Source organism: Phoenix dactylifera, chromosome 6, assembly GCF_009389715.1.
Source record: "Phoenix dactylifera cultivar Barhee BC4 chromosome 6, palm_55x_up_171113_PBpolish2nd_filt_p, whole genome shotgun sequence".
NCBI lineage: Eukaryota > Viridiplantae > Streptophyta > Magnoliopsida > Arecales > Arecaceae > Phoenix > Phoenix dactylifera.
The window spans coordinates 17,380,641-17,400,094 of record NC_052397.1 but is presented as its reverse complement, the minus strand read 5'-3'; the positions used below and the strand labels follow the sequence as shown (position 1 = coordinate 17,400,094).

The following is a 19,454-nucleotide window of genomic DNA, read 5'->3' as shown; positions in this document are numbered from 1 at the left end:
CGATTCGTTTATTGTTGATGTCGACTCAAGTTTGTTCGGAGTCGAGTGGTTATCCATTAGGGTCGACTCGTAAAAGGGCAAGTTTTTATTGCTATCTAAATTTTGTTTGTAGCTATTTTAGGGTCGATTCGATTTCTTTACAGGTCAACTCGTGATCTTCAAGGATCTACTCTTCTTCTTAAGGTCGACTAGTGAAAGGGATGGCTTTCTTTGCCATATGTATTCTAGCTGCGGTCATTCTGTGGTCAATTTAGCTTTTTTAGAGATGGACTGGTGAAAGGGCTGGCTTTCATTGCTTTTTGTTTTCTGTCTGCAATCATTTTGAGGTCGACTCAACTTCTTCAAGGGTTGACTCAAGAAAGTGCCAATTTTTGCTATACTCTGTCTTTTGCTTATGCTTAATGTGGGTTCAACTCCATTTCTTTAAGGGTCGACTATATTTCTTCAGGTGTCGACTCAAAAAATTGCTTGTTTTTGCAGTACTTTGTTTGTTGCATGTAGTCATTGTAGGGTTGGCGCGTCTATTTTTGGGGTCGACTCATGATCTAATAGGATCGACTCGTGAAGAGGTTGCTTTTCATTTTTTTTGTTTTCTTTCTAGGGCATTCTGGGGTCGACTCGACTTCTTCAGAGGTCAACTCGCGATCTTTATGGGTCGACTCGTCTATCTTTGAGGTATTGACTCGAGTTTGCTTGGGTCAATCATGATCCATTAGGGTCGACTCATGACATACTAGGGTCAACTTATGAAAAGATTTGTTTTTATTGCTTTTTATTTTCTGTCTGTAGCTATTTTAGGATCAATTCAATTTCTTTAGAGGTCAACTCGTAGTTTTTAGATGTCGACTCAAGAAAATGCTTGTTTTTGCTACGCTGTCTTTCACCTGCAGTCATTTAGGGTTGGATTGAGTTTGCTTAGGGTCGACTCGTGATCTACTAGGGCTGACTCGCGAAAGGGCTGGCTTTTATTTTTATCTGTATGCTTTCTACGACCACTCTGGGGTCGACTTGACTTCTTCAAAGATTGAATTGTGATATTCAGAGATCGACTTGTGATCTTCAGAGATCGATTCAAAAAAAATACTTGTTTTTGCTGCGCTCTAACTTTCATATGCAGTCATTGTGGGGTTGACACTTTCATCTTTGGGAGTGACTCAAGTTTGCTTGGTGCAACTCATAATGCACTAGGATGGACCCTGGAAGGGCTGGTTTCATCCGCTAGGATTGTGATCTGCAGCTGTTCACCGCTGCATGCGGCGTAGAATATATGTAGCTTCTCTAAGGGGTGTTTTTAAATCCTTAAAAGAATAGATGCCTCTGGCAGTAAACTAAGGATGAGCTTACCATGTCTGAGAGCTCTTTCACATTTCAGAATCCACTCTTCTGTTTGGAAGTTATGACAACAACGGCTAGTTTATTGGGATTTGCTTCTTAATGTCATGTCCTGCACCTAGCGGATCTGATCTTCACTAAATTTCTTGTACCCTTTCTTTCCCCCGGCCCCAACCCCAAACATTAGGTGTAGTTGCACTAGTCAGTTGCATCTTATGCGTGTGAAGTTAAAAAAAAAAAAAAAAAAAAAAAGGAAAAAAAGAGAGAAAAAGACCGTCGCCGGACAATGGGAACTCAGTGAACTTGTAGAAACAAAGGCCTGATGATCCACATGCAGGTCCCACTTTCCACTACTCTAAAGATTGCAGTGTTCAGAGCTCGAAAGGGTCATTTCCTTCTTCCAATTACCACAGCAAACTAACAAATATCCGTACTGCCTCCACCAGCAACCTTTGCACCTGTCCTTAATTTCTGTGTGTGGCTAAAGTACTCGAGTGCACCAACTTCCTACTTCCTCCCAAGCAGCTAATCCTCCACCTATATATTCTTGTAGAAAGGAATCATATGCAAACAGACAGCAGAGGATGAGATGAGAGATCTCTGTGACCCTTTGAGAAGCCTTTGGAAAATCTTCCGGTCGCGTTCTCTTGAAGGCAGCCCTCTCCCTCTCCCTCTCTCTCTCTCTCTCTCCCTACACACACACACACACACACACACAGAGAGAGAGAGAGAGAGAGAGAGAGAGAGAGAGAGAGAGAGAGAGAGAGAGAGTTAAGAGTTGGTGGGGCTAACAAGAGTGCAAAAAGAGGAGCCTTTTGTTCCCTTTAGAGATGAGCACTAAATGTTCATGCGGTCAGCGATCAAAGGCCTCTGGGGTAGCTTTCTGGCGGTCCATTTACTACTCCTCCCCCCCCAACTTCTTTCCTGTTCCTTTAGAGATGGCAGAGCTCTTACTATCTCTTCTGCCTCTCCTTTGTACTCCCTTCCTCTCCACCATTATAATCCATAACCAGCAAAGGTGAGTCCCCAACAAGCTCTCATTTTTATCGACTACTCAGGGATCCTCGCCGATGGGCAATCTCGGCAGAGTCATCATCTTCACGATGGTCTTGGTCTCCGTTGTCGCCGCATCCGTCACGTTGGCTCAAGAGATCGGCTCGATATCTTCTTCTCCTTCTCCTACTTACTACTCTTCTATCAACGCTACTTTGGAGGAGAAGAGGGCAGTACCAACTGGTTCGAATCCTCTCCATAACAAGTAGACTCGTGGCATGGCTGGCCAAGGTCAAAGCTCCTCGGATGATTCGGTTTAGAAAGATGTTTGGCTTTCTTCGTATATTATATGTTTCAATGTCTGTAAACTGGATCTTTCTCCATTAATGCCTATACCAGATAAGTAGCTTTCTCAAAGGTGGTTTGCTGTTTGTTGAGACAGTAATGCATGGCCATATTATCATTGAGATGGAGATTGCGTGATACTTACTAACACATTAATTCTAATTTTCTGTTACACTACAGATCGATATATCTGAAATATACGCGATCTTCATGCTATCCAAATGAATTAAATTCTTTTTAAATACATTGGATCTCTTATCATGGTGGTTGTCAATGAGTCTAGAACTCCTCAACCCCAGGTCATAATGTTGGGTGCCTTATATATTATTAGTGTGTTTCTCGAGTCACTTTTTGAATCTCTTGGCCTACTATGTTGTGGCATGAAATTAATAACCAATACACAGCAAGGACCGCCCTGCGCGCGGGCTATATTTAACGCCTAGGTTGCATGATAATTAATGCTAAGTTGATTGCGTTAGTTCCCTAACTCCCAATACTTGAGTTGTGGATAATGTTAGAAATCATATAATATTAGAAGGATGGAAGGTGGCCGGTGCATGCGCTGGTGATTGGAGTGTTGTTTTTGCGTGGGAGTGCGAGGGAGTGGATGTAGGTGTCTCATATGGACTGGAAGGAGAGGTGGGTTGGGAAAGGAACCTTTTCTTTTTTGTCACTTCGATGAGGGGCATGAGGTATAATCATAAAGATGGGGAGGAGGTAGCTCAGCTGCATGCAGCTTTTGCTTTGTCGGGCCTTTGGTTGGTTTTGTCTTCTCATGGTGGTAATGGCGTAGCTGCGGATGGTTGGCACGGGAGCACACGACATAAATGACTTGGTACAATGAAAGCAAACCGTACAACAAGGCTTAAATTCTACGAATGTGAAACTTCGTTGCATCCTACACCACAACAAACAAAATCTATGGCGACCAAATTTTAGTAACATGAAGATGCCCCTTGATGCAATAACTGTAGCAACTCAGTGCCTACGTATAATATATTCTGGCCATATTAATTAAGTACAAGTATTTTCACCATGAAATTGGTATGATAACATCATAAAATCCACCCTGATTTACTTGGTTTCTTCACAAAGAAGTCGACTCTGACCAACTGCGTGCCTAGGTAACAAAATCTTTTAACTTGTATGAACATATGCATTGGAAATAATTGTCCCCACAAACCTCATTAGCAGCTTTCTACATGTTTCAACTGACAGACCACAATTTTTAATGATGCCATTCACGGATATGAGTTGCGATCATAAATATTGTTTCTCGAAAAAACAATGTTTAACATAACAAACTGATGATTTAGTAATAGGCTGAGCATGTCTCGTGGCAGTAACCTAACATCCAGAATCCCTGAAAAGATAGAGGCGAGTTCTTTCTTTTTAAATGCCTCGGTTCGGTAGCCCACCAAAACCAGTACAAGGATCCCTAGCTTTGGATCATCCCGCTGAAGCATGGTAACTTTAGTTGGGTTACTATCATGTCCTTTAACAAACATGGAGCCATGGCAGAAAGGACTTGGCACTTGCTTCCAAATATGTACCTAGATTTGTACTCCCTCAAGAAATTTGGACGATTTTTTCACCATTGAGAGGGCTTGCGTTCGTCCCATTATGGCAGTTGTTCCTGACTCCGGGATAGGGGCCAGCAGTCACCATTAAACGACGTGTCAGTGGTGCGTAGTAGTTGCCCTTTGGTGGAATTTTATTGTTTTTTTTTTTCCGATGTGGAGAATGAAGACAGTAAAGCACTTACCTCAAATTTATTAATGCGAGCTATTTACAAGAAGCATGAGTTTTGGTTTAATTTAACAAACATGCATAGCCATTAGGTTTAGCTAATCAAACATGTTTGGTCTTTCTTATAGTTTGGTATGATTTAACGAATATGTATATCCATTAGGTTTAGGTAATCGAATATCCATATGGCGAAAGCATCCACTCCCAGCCATTCAGCTAATGAAATGGTGTATGTGGCTAGGCTTAGGGATTGGCAAAAAATTCTTGTCAATTTTGTTTTTTATTTTTGCTCATCCACTGCACCGTAATTGTCCATCATGCTCCTACAATTCTTGTTAGACATCCATGATGCTTTGAGCTATAATCTTATTTTTCAAATATGCCCTTATTTATGAAACATACTAGCTATTGGTACAGACATCTGAACTAAGGACAGCCACACTTAGGGCTCGTTTAATTGGTTCGCGGGAAGTATTTTCCCTCCTAGGAATATGATTCCTGGGAATCAGATTCCTAGGAAGAGGATACCTAGGAAAGTACTTTTAGCATGTTTGGTTAACCATGGGAAAGTGACAAATTTCCAAAGTGCTTATGTTTGATTGACCATCCACTTTCCTAGAAAAGTTATGTATAATTCCTATTATGCCCTTAATAAAAATTAGATCTTTAATGCCTTTTTAATGTTTCTTTAATGCTGAAGGGTTTTTTTGGGAAAAAATAAAAAAGGAGTGATTCCCACCTCATGGGAAAGTAACTTTCCCATGTTTCTCATGAGAAAGACTTTCCCATGAAATGTGGGAATCATATTCCCATGGGAATACAACTTTCCTATCTCTCTCCTTTGAAAACTCTAACCAAACAAGAGGCATTTCATTACTTTCCCGTTGACCACACTTTTCCCCCTCTTTTTCCTGCGAACCAAACGAGCCCTTAAAGTAGGAACACACCACCCTTCTCCTTCCTTTTATTTTTCTTAAAAAAAATAAAACCAAGCACAATTCACATGATTTTGTATACGTAGCATCAAAGCAAATCGCTTTTTGAGTGCTGCAGCGACAAAACCTCTGTATATGTTTAATTGAAGTCACAAGTTGACACCAAAGTGGCTGTAGTTTAGTGGTAAGAATTCCACGTTGTGGCCGTGGAGACCTGGGCTCGAATCCCAGCAGCCACATAGATTTTATTTTTTATCATATAATTTGCTTTTTTTTTACTCGACAATAGGTCCTACATTTAACTTCTTTTTTTTTTCATTCTACATAAAAAAAGTAAATTTAAAGTTTATTATTTAAAATAATTTGCCAACTATTTTAAAACTTAATTGCCTCATCTAAATTTTTCTTTTCCAGAAAAAAAAAAATAGATTTTAGGGGAGTCATTATGGAACAAAGTGGACGCCGAGACCCGCCACCTTTCGCCTCCCCACTTCTATCGCCCCACCTACTCTGCGGTGAACCCTTACCTATTCTCGTTAATCCTTTTCTTTTTCCCTTTTAACTACTTTCATGTGTCTCATATAGTCTAGTGTAATAGTTCCCATATATTTGTCCCAGTAAATCACCTTTTCTATGCTTCTATTGGCATCTATCTCGCTTCAAGTTCGGTAAAATTTAGCAGGATGTGTTATTATAATATCCCTGCTGAAGTTATCTTCACATGCAGCAGGAATACTCGTTGCATTCTATCCATCTAATTTTGGTGTTTTCAACATTTAGATCAAGTCATTTGATAATCTATCCACAATACACTTGTCTGATCCATCCACTTCATTAAAAGAAAGGGAAAAAAAGCATTTAGATCATGTTATTTACCTCTTTTATTACCCGTTTTCAGTCATGGATTATATTCCAACTGGCCTTCTTTGCTTAAAATCCCTTGCATTTTGTGCGCCATTATAAGATTGTTTCAAATATGACAAAAATATCTAAGTCATGGCCTCATTCTAATCCATCAACACCATCTCTCTGATCTATGGGGAGATGAAATAATTTTGAACTACCACTGTCTCATCCTTAGGACAGTCCTTTGATTCCCTCTTGAGCTTATACTTCCATCGATGAGTAGATCCCCTGTGAATATATAGTAACCTTCTGGATGTCCAGACCACCACGCCCAGCCACAGACAATTTCCCAGTCTGCAATACTGCCAATCCTACAAAAGAAGATTGCTTTATGCTCTCTGAATACCAATTCATATAATGAATTGATGAAGTGAAAAATTTGAAAGTCGAGTAGTGGAAATAGACTGATTACAGAGTTCTTTGACTCATTCCAGATTGGCCCTAGCCTACACAATAGGCACCTTATGAAGTGATAGTTGCATGTATTTTTCTTTCTTGTTATGCTGCTATTCTCTATCATTAGTTGTCCTTTCTTGCTTGTTATGTATTTTATTGCTCCAGATTGGTTTCTTTGTTGTCTATCTTGATTTTCTTTTACTCCCTTTTGATGGGGCTTGTTCCTATATCTATGAATTCCATTAAACCCGGAAATGAGACAATGGAAGAATCTTTTTGGTCTTCCAATATCACTAGGCTGATTGTTTTGCATCTGGCTGCTCTTACCTTTGCCTTCAGCTTATGGAATCAATCCTTTTGTAGCGACCCTTCATGATTTCGCAATTATACACAACATTTGCAGATGCTGCAGAAGTTCTGGTCTAACATAGAAGATATTGACAGAAATCTGTTGGTTGTAGATCCAAAACAGTCATCTGTTGTTACATCCTATCAGCAGATTTGTGTTGGTGAGGCTTTCTTTGAATGTTCATGATGATTTGTGTTTGTTAACATGAATCCTTACTGGGTAAATTTCTTTTAGGTGATGGCAGCCATCTCTTATTTTATGCATATGCTCGCAATCCATGGTCTTTATCAGAGTAAGTTTGCTATCAAACACTGGTTATTTCTTCTTTCTTATGTTTATGACAATAATCTCCAATAGCTCCAGATGCCATTTTCCAGTCCAGATTGAACTGTAGATCTACTGAGAAAGAACTGGAGGAAAAATGGCAGGAAATGGTATATGTTAATCTTTTCACTTGGTCTAGTAATATTTGTCTTCTATCTGGCTATTAACTTCTGATCTTTCATTTGGCTATGTTAGTGTTTATTCAATGAAAAGTAACGAACGCCCCATAATTTAACCATCATATATCTATCCTATTTAAGAACTGGTATTTCTTGTGCGCGTAGCACTGGAAGATAAATCTCTCACAACTATTGAGTGCTCGAACTTGTTGGAGATGATTCATATCCTTGGATGAACTTGTTGCTTGCTGCATTTGGTGATCAAAAGAGTGGATATATCCGATTACTCTTCTCCCACATATGACCTATTCTAGATTTGTGCCCATAATTTAAGTTGATCGGCGTTGCTGTAGACTTAAGTTGCGTCAGAATAAGTATCTAAGTCTTATGGGACTATTTCTGTCACCTACAGTTTCATTTTTATCACTTTTGCCAACTCTGTACTGGTGGATGCTGTCAAGTTTTGGTCAAGGATTTGATGAGCTGTTGCTTCCAGTTGCCATGATAACTATGATGTCCACGTTCAGAACTATTGGACCCTGTCCAACAATATTCAACACGAATCCCTGAAAGCACTCAAATGTTGAGCTACTGTCTACGAAACATAGAGATACTATTGTTATTAAGGGCAGAGTGTATAAAAGATAGAAGAAAAGAACTTACAGCTAAGAATAATTGCTTAGCGCCGGTTCCTCACCCGTGTTTTTTCCTGTTCATCTTACTCTATTAGTTTGATGTCTTTCTAGTATCATCATTTTCTAGGTCATTTGATATTCTATTTGGGAACTGCCTTTATTGTTCTGAACTTGCAGTAGTTAAGACTGTAATTAACACTGCAACAACTCAAGACCTCACTTAAAATGACTAGCCGAAATGTTTTATTTTTGAGGAGTTCCTTAGTCCTAAACACATATACCATGATGTGCGACTAAACATACGCTTGCACGAGTTGTTACGTACTCTTCTCGTTCAAGTCTTGATGTCTTTGTTGGGCTAAAAGTTCAAATCCATTCAAATCTAATTATAAGCACCATGATTGGCTTGTGGTCAGTCTCCATGGCTCATGCTGCAGCGTCTCCTAGTCCGCATAGGTTATGGGCCGACTTCGCTCTAATATTATTTATCACAACTTAGGACCTCACTCTATAATCTCTTCTTCTATATACACTATTATAAGTACTTTTTTGTTTTTTGATAATAAAGGAGGTCGGTAAAGCAGCCACCTAGCTTTTATTGAATTGCAGAAGCAATTACAGAAGAAGGAAAGAGTTCCAGAGAGCTAACCGAGATTAGATCATAGGGAGATGATATAACTGTCACGCCCCGAGCCCGAGGCGCGGCAGACGCCGCACGCCCGCACGGCGGGCCGCACGGGCGCGCAAGGCAGCAGATCATATCAAAGCAGATACAGCTTTTCAAAGATAACATAATTATTTAAATTGTTCAAAAGCGGTCTTACAAAATTCCAAAATAATATATGCCAACATAATTCAAATGTCCAAACTAAACTAACTAAAATGCCAATAACTGAAGAATCATCGGAAACTCTAACGCACTCCCCAATCCCGTGCGATCAAGCCTCTGGATCTGAAAAATGGAGAAAACAGAATAATGAGCTACACTAGCCCAGTAAGCAACAAAATACCCCAGAGTGGGGTCAGAGCATATCAGATCAAAATACAGGATAATGTTTGAAACAAATCACAAATAATATCATTTTTGTCTTTATAAAACTCTGATATCATAATCTCAACATGATAGGCTACGGCCACGTAACCCAGTGGCATGGGTTGCACAGAGTGCCAGAAACCACTATTGTTAGTCACCGGTGGAAACGGTGTCCAGAAACCACTATTCTAATCACCGGTGGTGCGGTGTCGAAACCGGTTCCTCACAGATTACAAGTCGACAGGTCCAACGTATAATCCCTATTGGCGGGGCCAGAACAGAACAGATCATAGCCATGCTGAGAATACATATATATATAAATAGATTTCATAAACTGTACAGTCATATTTCACGGATTTCAGAGCATATAATATGATTTTCAAATAAAACTTAACATGCCAGACCCATTTTACTAAATACAAAACATATTTCAAAATTTAATCCAGCAATAATTATTTTACCGAATAATTTAGAAAAATGCACTTTGAAGCATTAAGTTACTTACATCTTCTCGCTTAATTCCTACTTCAGGTAGGCGGATCAGGTTCACCTGTTAACATTTAATTAATTTCTTTGTTAATTTCAGAGCTAAGCAAAAGAAATCAAAAATAATACTATTGGGTTTCGGGTTCAGGTTCGGGTTCGAAACGGGTTTCGGGTTTGGACTGGGTTTCGGATTTGGATTGGGCCCATAAAAGGGTACGACCCAAATAGGGCCCAAACTAGGCTGAACTGGGCCCAAATTGGGCCCACAAAAGATTATGGCCCATCTGGGCCCAACACTATTGAACTGGGCCCAAGTTGGGCCCCTAGTGAACCAGGCCCAAGTTGGCCCAGTTCGGCCCACGATGGGCCTTCATCTTCCCCAAACTCCCCATGGACAGGGGAGTTGGATAGCAAGAGAAGGAAGAGGGGAGAGGGGAAAGGGCCGGCCTAGGTGGCTGGGGGCCATCGCCCGATCGACGGCCAGCCGATCACGGTGGTGGCCGGCGGCCGCTGCGGCTCCCGGCGTGAAGAAGCAACCGAGAATGGTCTCGGTTCATGGGGCCAAAACCAAGGGAGGAAGGCATGCATCGGCTACGATTGGAGAGCACTAAGGGAAGAGGGCTTACCGGCAGTCGACGGGAGTGGCGGATCTCGGCCGGGGGAGGCTCGGTCCGGTGTCAGGCGGCGGCGGCGACGCTTGAACCCAAGGAGATGGGTCTCAGAACAGGGGGTGGCCGCGAGGGGGATCCGGGCGGCGCTCGGTCGGGAGGGTACACCGGTCGGAGAAGAGGAGGAGGAAAGGAAGAAGAGGAGGAGGAGGAGGAGCTCGGGATGCCCTAGGGGAAGGAGTAGATGGGGCTTTATAGCCCCATCGTAACGGTTCTCCGCCGCGAAGATCGCGGCGGTCAAGCGAGATCCACGGCCGATTCACGGCCCGTGGATGGACTAGGAGGGGTGCCGCGGGAATCTCGCGGCGCCCTTGCCTTGTTTGCCCCTCCGGAGGAGCCGGAGAGGATCGCCCACGCGATCCTCTGTTCCGGCTCCTTCCCCAAATGAATCGGGGCTGAAGTCGGCGAGGGCTGCCGACTTCAGCCCCGTGTCTCACATTCTTCCCCCCTAAAAAAAAATTTCGTCCTCGAAATTTAACATACCTTAGCTTGCAAAAAGGTCCGGATATTTTTCCTTCATCTCGTCCTCCAGCTCCCACGTGGCCTCTCGTTCTGAGTGATTGCTCCACTGGATCTTAACATAAGGAATCGTGCGCCTCCTCAACACTTGCTCTTTTCTATCAACCACACGTACAGGCTGCTCAGGATATGTCAAATCTTCTCTAAGCTGCAAGGGAGCCACTTCTACCACATAGCTCATATCTGGAATATACTTTCTTAGCATGGAAACATGAAAAACATTGTGAACTCCAGACAGTGAAGGTGGAAGTGCCAATTTGTAAGCCACTGCTCCTACTCTTTCCAGAATCTCAAAGGGGCCGACATAGCGTGGACTAAGTTTTCCGCGTATTCCAAATCGCATCACCCCTTTAGTAGGAGACACTTTCAGAAACACATGATCTCCGACTTGAAATTCCAATTCCCTTCTTCTATTATCTGCATAACTTTTCTGTCTGCTCTGAGCTATCCGGAGGCGTTCCCTGATCAGCTGGATCTTCTCTACTGTTTGTTGCACAATCTCGGGGCCCGTAATTTTTCTTTCACCAACATCATCCCAACAGATAGGGGATCTACACTTTCTTCCATATAGAGCCTCATAAGGTGCCATTTGAATACTTGCCTGGTAACTGTTATTATATGCAAACTCAACCAAAGGCAAGTGACGGTCCCAAGAACCTTTCATATCCATTACACAAGCTCTTAGCATATCTTCCAAGGTTTGAATGGTTCTTTCTGATTGGCCATCAGTCTGAGGGTGGAAAGCTGTGCTGAAGCTCAGAGTGGTCCCCAAGGCTTTATGCAAACTACTCCAAAAGTGAGATACAAACCGCGAGTCCCTATCGGAAACAATGGATACGGATACTCCATGCAACCTCACTATTTGTTCAATGTAGAGCTCTGCAAACTTTACCAAGGTCATTCCTACTTTGAATGCCAAAAAGTGTGCCGACTTTGTCAATCTGTCCACAATCACCCATATAGCATCATAACCTTTAAGAGTGCGAGGCAACCCGGAGACGAAGTCCATAGTGATGTGTTCCCACTTCCATTCAGGAAGTGGTAGGGGCTGCAACAACCCTGCTGGTCTTTGATGCTCTGCTTTAACTTGCTGACACGTCAAACACCGAGCCACAAATTGTGCAATTTCTCTCTTCATATTATTCCACCAAAATGTGCCTTTCAAATCCTTATACATCTTAGTACCCCCAGGATGCACTGTATATCCAGTATTATGAGCTTCCTTCATAATTTCATTCTTTAAATCGGAGTCATTTGGAATACACATTCTGTTCCTGTATCTCAATGATCCATCCTCATGAAGTCTGAATTCTGATTGAGAACCTGATTCAATATCACTTCTAAGCTTTTGCAACTGAGGGTCATCTGCTTGAGCAATCCTGATCCTCTCTATCAAGGTAGGTTGGACACGTAAGTTTGCCAATTGTGCATCAGAGTCATGCCAACATACCTCAATTTCTGCTCTCCTTAGATCTTCCAGAATTTTCCTCTCAGAGGTGAGTAAGGCAGCAATACTACCAGTGGATTTTCTGCTCAGTACATCTGCTACCACATTAGCTTTTCCCGGATGGTAATGAATAGACAAATCATAATCCTTCAGTAACTCTAACCATCTTCTCTGTCTCATGTTTAATTCCTTCTGGGTAAAAAGGTATTTCAAACTTTTGTGATCAGTGTACACCTTACAAGATTCACCATATAAATAATGTCTCCAAATTTTTAATGCAAAAACAACAGCAGCAAGTTCCAGATCATGAACGGGGTAGTTCTCCTCATATGACTTTAATTGTCGGGAAGCATATGCAATAACCTTATCATTCTGCATCAGTACACAACCCAATCCTTTCTTTGAGGCATCACTGTAGATGGTATAACCTTCGCCACTAGAGGGAAGGGTAAGGATGGGAGCGGACACCAAACGTTGCTTAAGCTCCTGGAAGCTCTGTTCACATTTATCTGACCACTCAAACTTAACTCCTTTACGAGTTAGTCGAGTCAAAGATGCAGCAATAGAGAAAAAGTCCTCAACAAATCGTCTATAATATCCTGCTAGGCCCAAGAAGCTGCGAATCTCAGTAACACTATTGGGTCTGCTCCAGTTGACCACTGCCTCGATCTTCTTTGGGTCCACATAGATACCCTCTTTAGATATTACATGCCCTAGGAACATCACACTGTCTAGCCAGAATTCACTTTTCTTCAACTTACCATACAACTGCTCTTGTCTTAGGGTTTCCAGTACTAACCTCAAATGTTGCTCGTGCTCGGCCTGGCTCCCAGAATAGATCAAAATATCATCAATAAAGACTACTACAAATTTGTCCAGAAAAAGTCTGAACACCCTGTTCATCAGATCCATAAAAGCTGCAGGGGCATTTGTCAGTCCAAAAGGCATGACCAAAAATTCATAGTGCCCATAACGAGTACGAAAAGCAGTTTTAGGCACATCTTCAGCCCTTATCTTTAATTGATGGTACCCAGAACGAAGATCAATTTTAGAGAATATCTGAGCACCCTTTAACTGATCAAATAAGTCATCAATTCTTGGTAGAGGATACTTGTTCTTTATTGTTGCTTTATTTATCTCTCGATAATCAATACATAATCTCATACTACCATCCTTCTTCTTTACAAATAAGACTGGAGCTCCCCAAGGTGAAACACTAGGTCTGATGAAACCCTTATCAAGAAGATCCTGCAACTGCTCCTTTAATTCCTTCATTTCAGCTGGAGCCATTCTATAGGGGGTCTTAGAGATTGGTGTGGTACCAGAAATTAAATCAATTGCAAATTCAATTTCTCTATCTGGTGGCAAGCCAGGAAGATCTTCCGGAAAGACATCAGGGTATTCATTCACTACTCGAATATCTTCCAATCTTTGATCTGATTGTCTGGTATCAACCACTGTGGCAATATACGCCATACTCCCCTTTCTAAGCAGCCGCTAAATTTGCATAGCGGAGACAACTCGAGGGGAGGTATAAGCACCACTCCCTACGAAGCTGAATTCGGTATCTCCGGGGATCTGAAAGTTTACCCGTTTCTCATGGCAATTAATGGTGGCAAATTGTGATGCTAACCAGTCTATACCGAGGATTATGTCAAAGTCATGCATATCTATAACTATCAAATCAGCAGGCAAGTCTCTACCTACTATCTGAATCGGACAAGTCTTGCAGACCTGGTTACCAATCATCCCGCTCCCGGCAGGAGTGCTAACATGCAGATCATACTCTAATTGCACATAAGGCAGGTCATATTTTTGCACAAATGTAGATGACACAAAGGAATGCGTAGCACCAGAATCAAATAGTGTATGAGCGTAAACAGAAGCAACTGACAATGTACCTGACACCACCGTGTTAGATGCCTGAGCATCCTGCTGAGTCAGTGCATAAATACGACCCTGTGTGCGCAGTCTCCCCCCTTTCTGCTGCTTAGGAGAAGAAGGCTGAGCTGACTGAGCCGGAGCAGGAAAAGCTTGCACTTGCTGGTTTCTTGAAGTTTGAGACCTCTGAACTGATCGAAGGTCCTGTTGAGTACACTCAGCTACCTTATGACCCTGCTGGCCGCATCTGAAACAAGCACCAGATAATCGTCTACAGTGTTCAGTCTTATGCATACCACCACATGCATCACACTTATGCTTCTCTTGCTGAATAGTCTTTCCATCAGATCCTTGCTTCCCTGATTGCCAAGATTGGTTATGTGATTTTGTAGTCTTGCTAGAATTTTGTCCACTGCGAGCATCATAATCTCTGCTTCTCTTCTTTTGTTTCTTATCTTTGGCATCATAGGTTTCTTTCCAGACAATTTCCAGATTCTTAGCCCTGTCCACCAGATCATCATAGTTTGTCGAGTGTATTGCGGCCAAACTCCGATGTAAGTGAGGCTTCAATCCTTCTTCAAATCTCCTCATCCGGGACTCTGCATCCATGATGAGGGTGGGAGCAAACCGAGATAGCCTGTCAAACTCTGCCTCATACTCATCTACAGTCATAGTTCCTTGATTCAGATTGAGAAATTCCCTCTCTAGCTCCCTCAGGCGACTGGATGGAAAATACATGGAGTAGAATGCTGTGCGGAATCTCTGCCAGGTAAGCGCCTCCTGCTCGGGTGCCAATGTGCGCTCCACAGACATCCACCAATGATGAGCTCGGTCCTGAAGCATATAGGTGGCAAATCTGACCTTCTCTTCATCGGTGCACTCCATTGCCCTGAAGGCTTTCTCCATTTCATTTATCCAGGTTTCGGCCTCTTGAGGACTAGTGGTGCCTTTAAAAGCCGAAGGTGCCATTCTCTTGAATTCTGCTATACTCCTTTTTTGCTCAGGAGGAGCAACATCCTGCTGGACTGGTTGCTGAGGTTGTTGCCTCTGTTGGCGTACTAACCCGACGACCTCCTCGATCAGTTCGAGCACCCGAGTTTGATTTCCGGCAGCAGCTTCTGGAGTTGATTGACCCTGGGGCCCTGAGTTATGCGATGCCTCGCACGTTTGGTTAGTGGGGGCTCTTCCCCGAGAGCGCCCAACCATCCGATTCAAGCTACGGACACGGCGAGGCGGCATTCTGATTCAATGAAAATATATAAATTTTAAAAATATTTATCCAAATAGAATAATACAAAAATAATCAAAGCAAATGAACATTATCCCTTTGTCTAGTTACTACCCCATCTCTCAACTTTCCAACGAATCCTAAGGATCTTAAAACTTAGGCTCAAATATGACTGTTTCAAACATAATCCCTATGAATCTGAAACCTAAGCTCTGATACCACAAAATCTGTCACGCCCCGAGCCCGAGGCGCGGCAGACGCCGCACGCCTGCACGGCGGGCCGCACGGGCGCGCAAGGCAGCAGATCATATCAAAGCAGATACAGCTTTTCAAAGATAACATAATTATTTAAATTGTTCAAAAGCGGTCTTACAAAATTCTAAAATAACATATGCCAACATAATTCAAATGTCCAAACTAAACTAACTAAAATGCCAATAACTGAAGAATCATCGGAAACTCTAACGCACTCCCCAATCCCGTGCGATCAAGCCTCTGGATCTGAAAAATGGAGAAAACAGAATAATGAGCTACACTAGCCCAGTAAGCAACAAAATACCCCAGAGTGGGGTCAGAGCATATCAGATCAAAATACAGGATAATGTTTGAAACAAATCACAAATAATATCATTTTTGTCTTTATAAAACTCTGATATCATAATCTCAACATGATAGGCTACGGCCACGTAACCCAGTGGCATGGGTTGCACAGAGTGCCAGAAACCACTATTGTTAGTCACCGGTGGAAACGGTGTCCAGAAACCACTATTCTAATCACCGGTGGTGCGGTGTCGAAACCGGTTCCTCACAGATTACAAGTCGACAGGTCCAACGTATAATCCCCATTGGCGGGGCCAGAACAGAACAGATCATAGCCATGCTGAGAATACATATATATATATAAATAGATTTCATAAACTGTACAGTCATATTTCATGGATTTCAGAGCATATAATATGATTTTCAAATAAAACTTAACATGCCAGACCCATTTTACTAAATACAAAACATATTTCAAAATTTAATCCAGCAATAATTATTTTACCGAATAATTTAGAAAAATGCACTTTGAAGCATTAAGTTACTTACATCTTCTCGCTTAATTCCTACTTCAGGTAGGCGGATCAGGTTCACCTGTTAACATTTAATTAATTTCTTTGTTAATTTCAGAGCTAAGCAAAAGAAATCAAAAATAATACTATTGGGTTTCGGGTTCAGGTTCGGGTTCGAAACGGATTTCGGGTTTGGACTGGGTTTCGGATTTGGATTGGGCCCATAAAAGGGTACGACCCAAATAGGGCCCAAACTAGGCTGAACTGGGCCCAAATTGGGCCCACAAAAGATTATGGCCCATCTGGGCCCAACACTATTGAACTGGGCCCAAGTTGGGCCCCTAGTGAACCAGGCCCAAGTTGGCCCAGTTCGGCCCACGATGGGCCTTCATCTTCCCCAAACTCCCCATGGACAGGGGAGTTGGATAGCAAGAGAAGGAAGAGGGGAGAGGGGAAAGGGCCGGCCTAGGTGGCTGGGGGCCGTCGCCCGATCGACGGCCAGCCGATCACGGTGGCGGCCGGCGGCCGCTGCGGCTTCCGGCGTGAAGAAGCAACCGAGAATGGTCTCGGTTCATGGGGCCAAAACCAAGGGAGTAAGGCATGCATCGGCTATGATTGGAGAGCACTAAGGGAAGAGGGCTTACCGGCAGTCGACGGGAGTGGCGGATCTCGGCCGGGGGAGGCTCGGTCCGGTGTCAGGCGGCGGCGGCGACGCTTGAACCCAAGGAGATGGGTCTCAAAACAGGGGGTGGCCGCGAGGGGGATCCGGGCGGCGCTCGGTCGGGAGGGTACACCGGTCGGAGAAGAGGAGGAGGGAAGGAAGAAGAGGAGGAGGAGGAGGAGCTCGGGATGCCCTAGGGGAAGGAGTAGATGGGGCTTTATAGCCCCATCGTAACGGTTCTCCGCCGCGAAGATCGCGGCGGTCAAGCGAGATCCACGGCCGATTCACGGCCGTGAATCGGCCGTGGATGGACTAGGAGGGGCGCCGCGGGAATCTCGCGGCGCCCTTGCCTTGTTTGCCCCTCCGGAGGAGCCGGAGAGGATCGCCCACGCGATCCTCTGTTCCGGCTCCTTCCCCAAATGAATCGGGGCTGAAGTCGGCGAGGGCTGCCGACTTCAGCCCCGTGTCTCACAATAACAAAGAAAACAAAGAAAACCAAAAAATGACGGCGCAACTCCAAATCAGTAGCAGATGAGAGAAATAAACAACCAGCATACCGTTCCACACCGAAACATTCATTTTTGGATCACAGCCGAATAGGGTATTAGATTCTGTCTGATATTTTTGGATTGCAGCAGCGAACCAAAATGGTATTAGATTGTGCAAGGGAAGACAACCGGGAATGGTGAGAACCAACATAGTCAAGTTCCATTTAAAACCGAGAATGCTCTTTTTGGATTGCCGAAACACGGTACATTGATTAGTGCTCTTTTCATTGCTGGCCTTCAAAATTTGCAAAGGTGCTGAAAATATCTGAGCTTGACCTTCTGGCATGTCCCATGTCCTGGTATATTTGTACAATTTTCATTATACATGCAAAAAGGTTAAATAGACAAGCAACAATCGTGATTTGATCCGCATATGTTTGGTAAAAAGAATAATCTTCCCCTTTGATCATAAATGGAAAGTGTTCAATTGGAACATGAAAACGTCACTGAATTGGTCTTAGTTACTCTTCGGGAGGGAGTGTAAGAAGGCAAATTGTAGAATTTTCTTGAAGTAGGCTAGGTTTTACTATCGGGACCCATTCCTGGTGTCTGAATCTCAAGGCTTTACTCTTCGGGACCCATTCCTGGTGTCTGAATCTCAAGGCTTTTTGGAAAATTTGATGGAAATCGTGGATATATACTATCGGTTCTCACTATATTTTGATCGTGCCAACCTAAAACATGTCTAGGCTCTGCTCTAGAAAAGTAGAAATGTAGTAAACGCGCTAAAATAGGAAGATGAGAATCAAACTCCTGGAGTTTTAAGTTGGATCTCACAAGACCGAACCCAGCATGCCATAGGAGGTACTTACAGACACTGAGGGCAGGAAATTTGGAACATATCTTTGTTCCTCCCAGTTCTGGCCTAATTTAAGCCATCTCTTACTATTCAAAGGTCAACTTCTTGAAGCATTTTTACGAGGAAGTGGTTTACCATTAATTTTCTAGTTTCACACCAATCCTTAAACCCTCATTTGTCCCAAAATTAGAATCATCGGACCTGAATCGGACCCGACTTAAATTAGATGAAAAAAATCGATCCCTATTAACAGGTAAATCCTTTTTGGAAAATAAGTTACAGAACCATCATATGTGAGGCTGAGAAGCAATTAATGGGGATGTTGCACTTCGCTGTCTAACTTTGTTGTGTCAATTTTTTGGTGCAGCTCTTAATCTAGGACCCCTTGATTTACAACTCTACCTGTCAGAGCTTAAGGCAACGGAAGATAGCTTTGCCTTGATATCCGTGAGTCCTTCCAACCTTAATCAGGCCAGACTTGGTATTAGATCTCCAAAGCAATCATTATCAAAAAAAGAACATTTCCTCTCCATGCAAATAAAGATTTTCCCGAAGGTTCAGGTTGTATCTTTTGCGCCAAAGAATGATTGATGTTCTTCCACAATGATGTTGACCATTGGATCATACCCCTTATAGATCTCAAAATACTTTGAGCTTTTTCATTTACCTTCTCATATAGATCTTGAAGTGGTCGTTGTTCGATCCAATGGTGATTCATGTGAAGAAAGGTGAATCCTTCCTTTGCATGGCCTCTATCATTTTCTAAATTTTTTACTTAAAGAAAAAATCAGGTACTTGAAGGGAACAAATTTGACATTGGTATCCAACAACATCATTAATCTAAACTGGGTCCACCCTGGCCTTTGTTATAGAGAATCGGGTGAGGCCGTGCAATAATATGAGATAGCTATCATCTCATGGATTTGTGTCTCTCACTAGAGAAGTCCGCCGCTCAGCCAGGAGACTAGTCCAATTGCAAAGCAACACTGCACAAAACTAGAGAAAGAAGAAAAGACGCATGATACACATATTTTTGTGTGTGCTGAATC

At 42.8% G+C, this 19,454-nt stretch overlaps 1 non-coding gene across 1 annotated transcript; it reads left to right on the top strand.

Annotated features, from left to right (window-relative positions):
* Window positions 1–5,521: 5,521 nt before the first annotated feature.
* On the top strand, window positions 5,522–5,593 carry TRNAH-GUG. The gene has a single exon. It is a non-coding gene; the product is annotated as a tRNA-His (tRNA).
* Window positions 5,594–19,454: the final 13,861 nt, after the last annotated feature.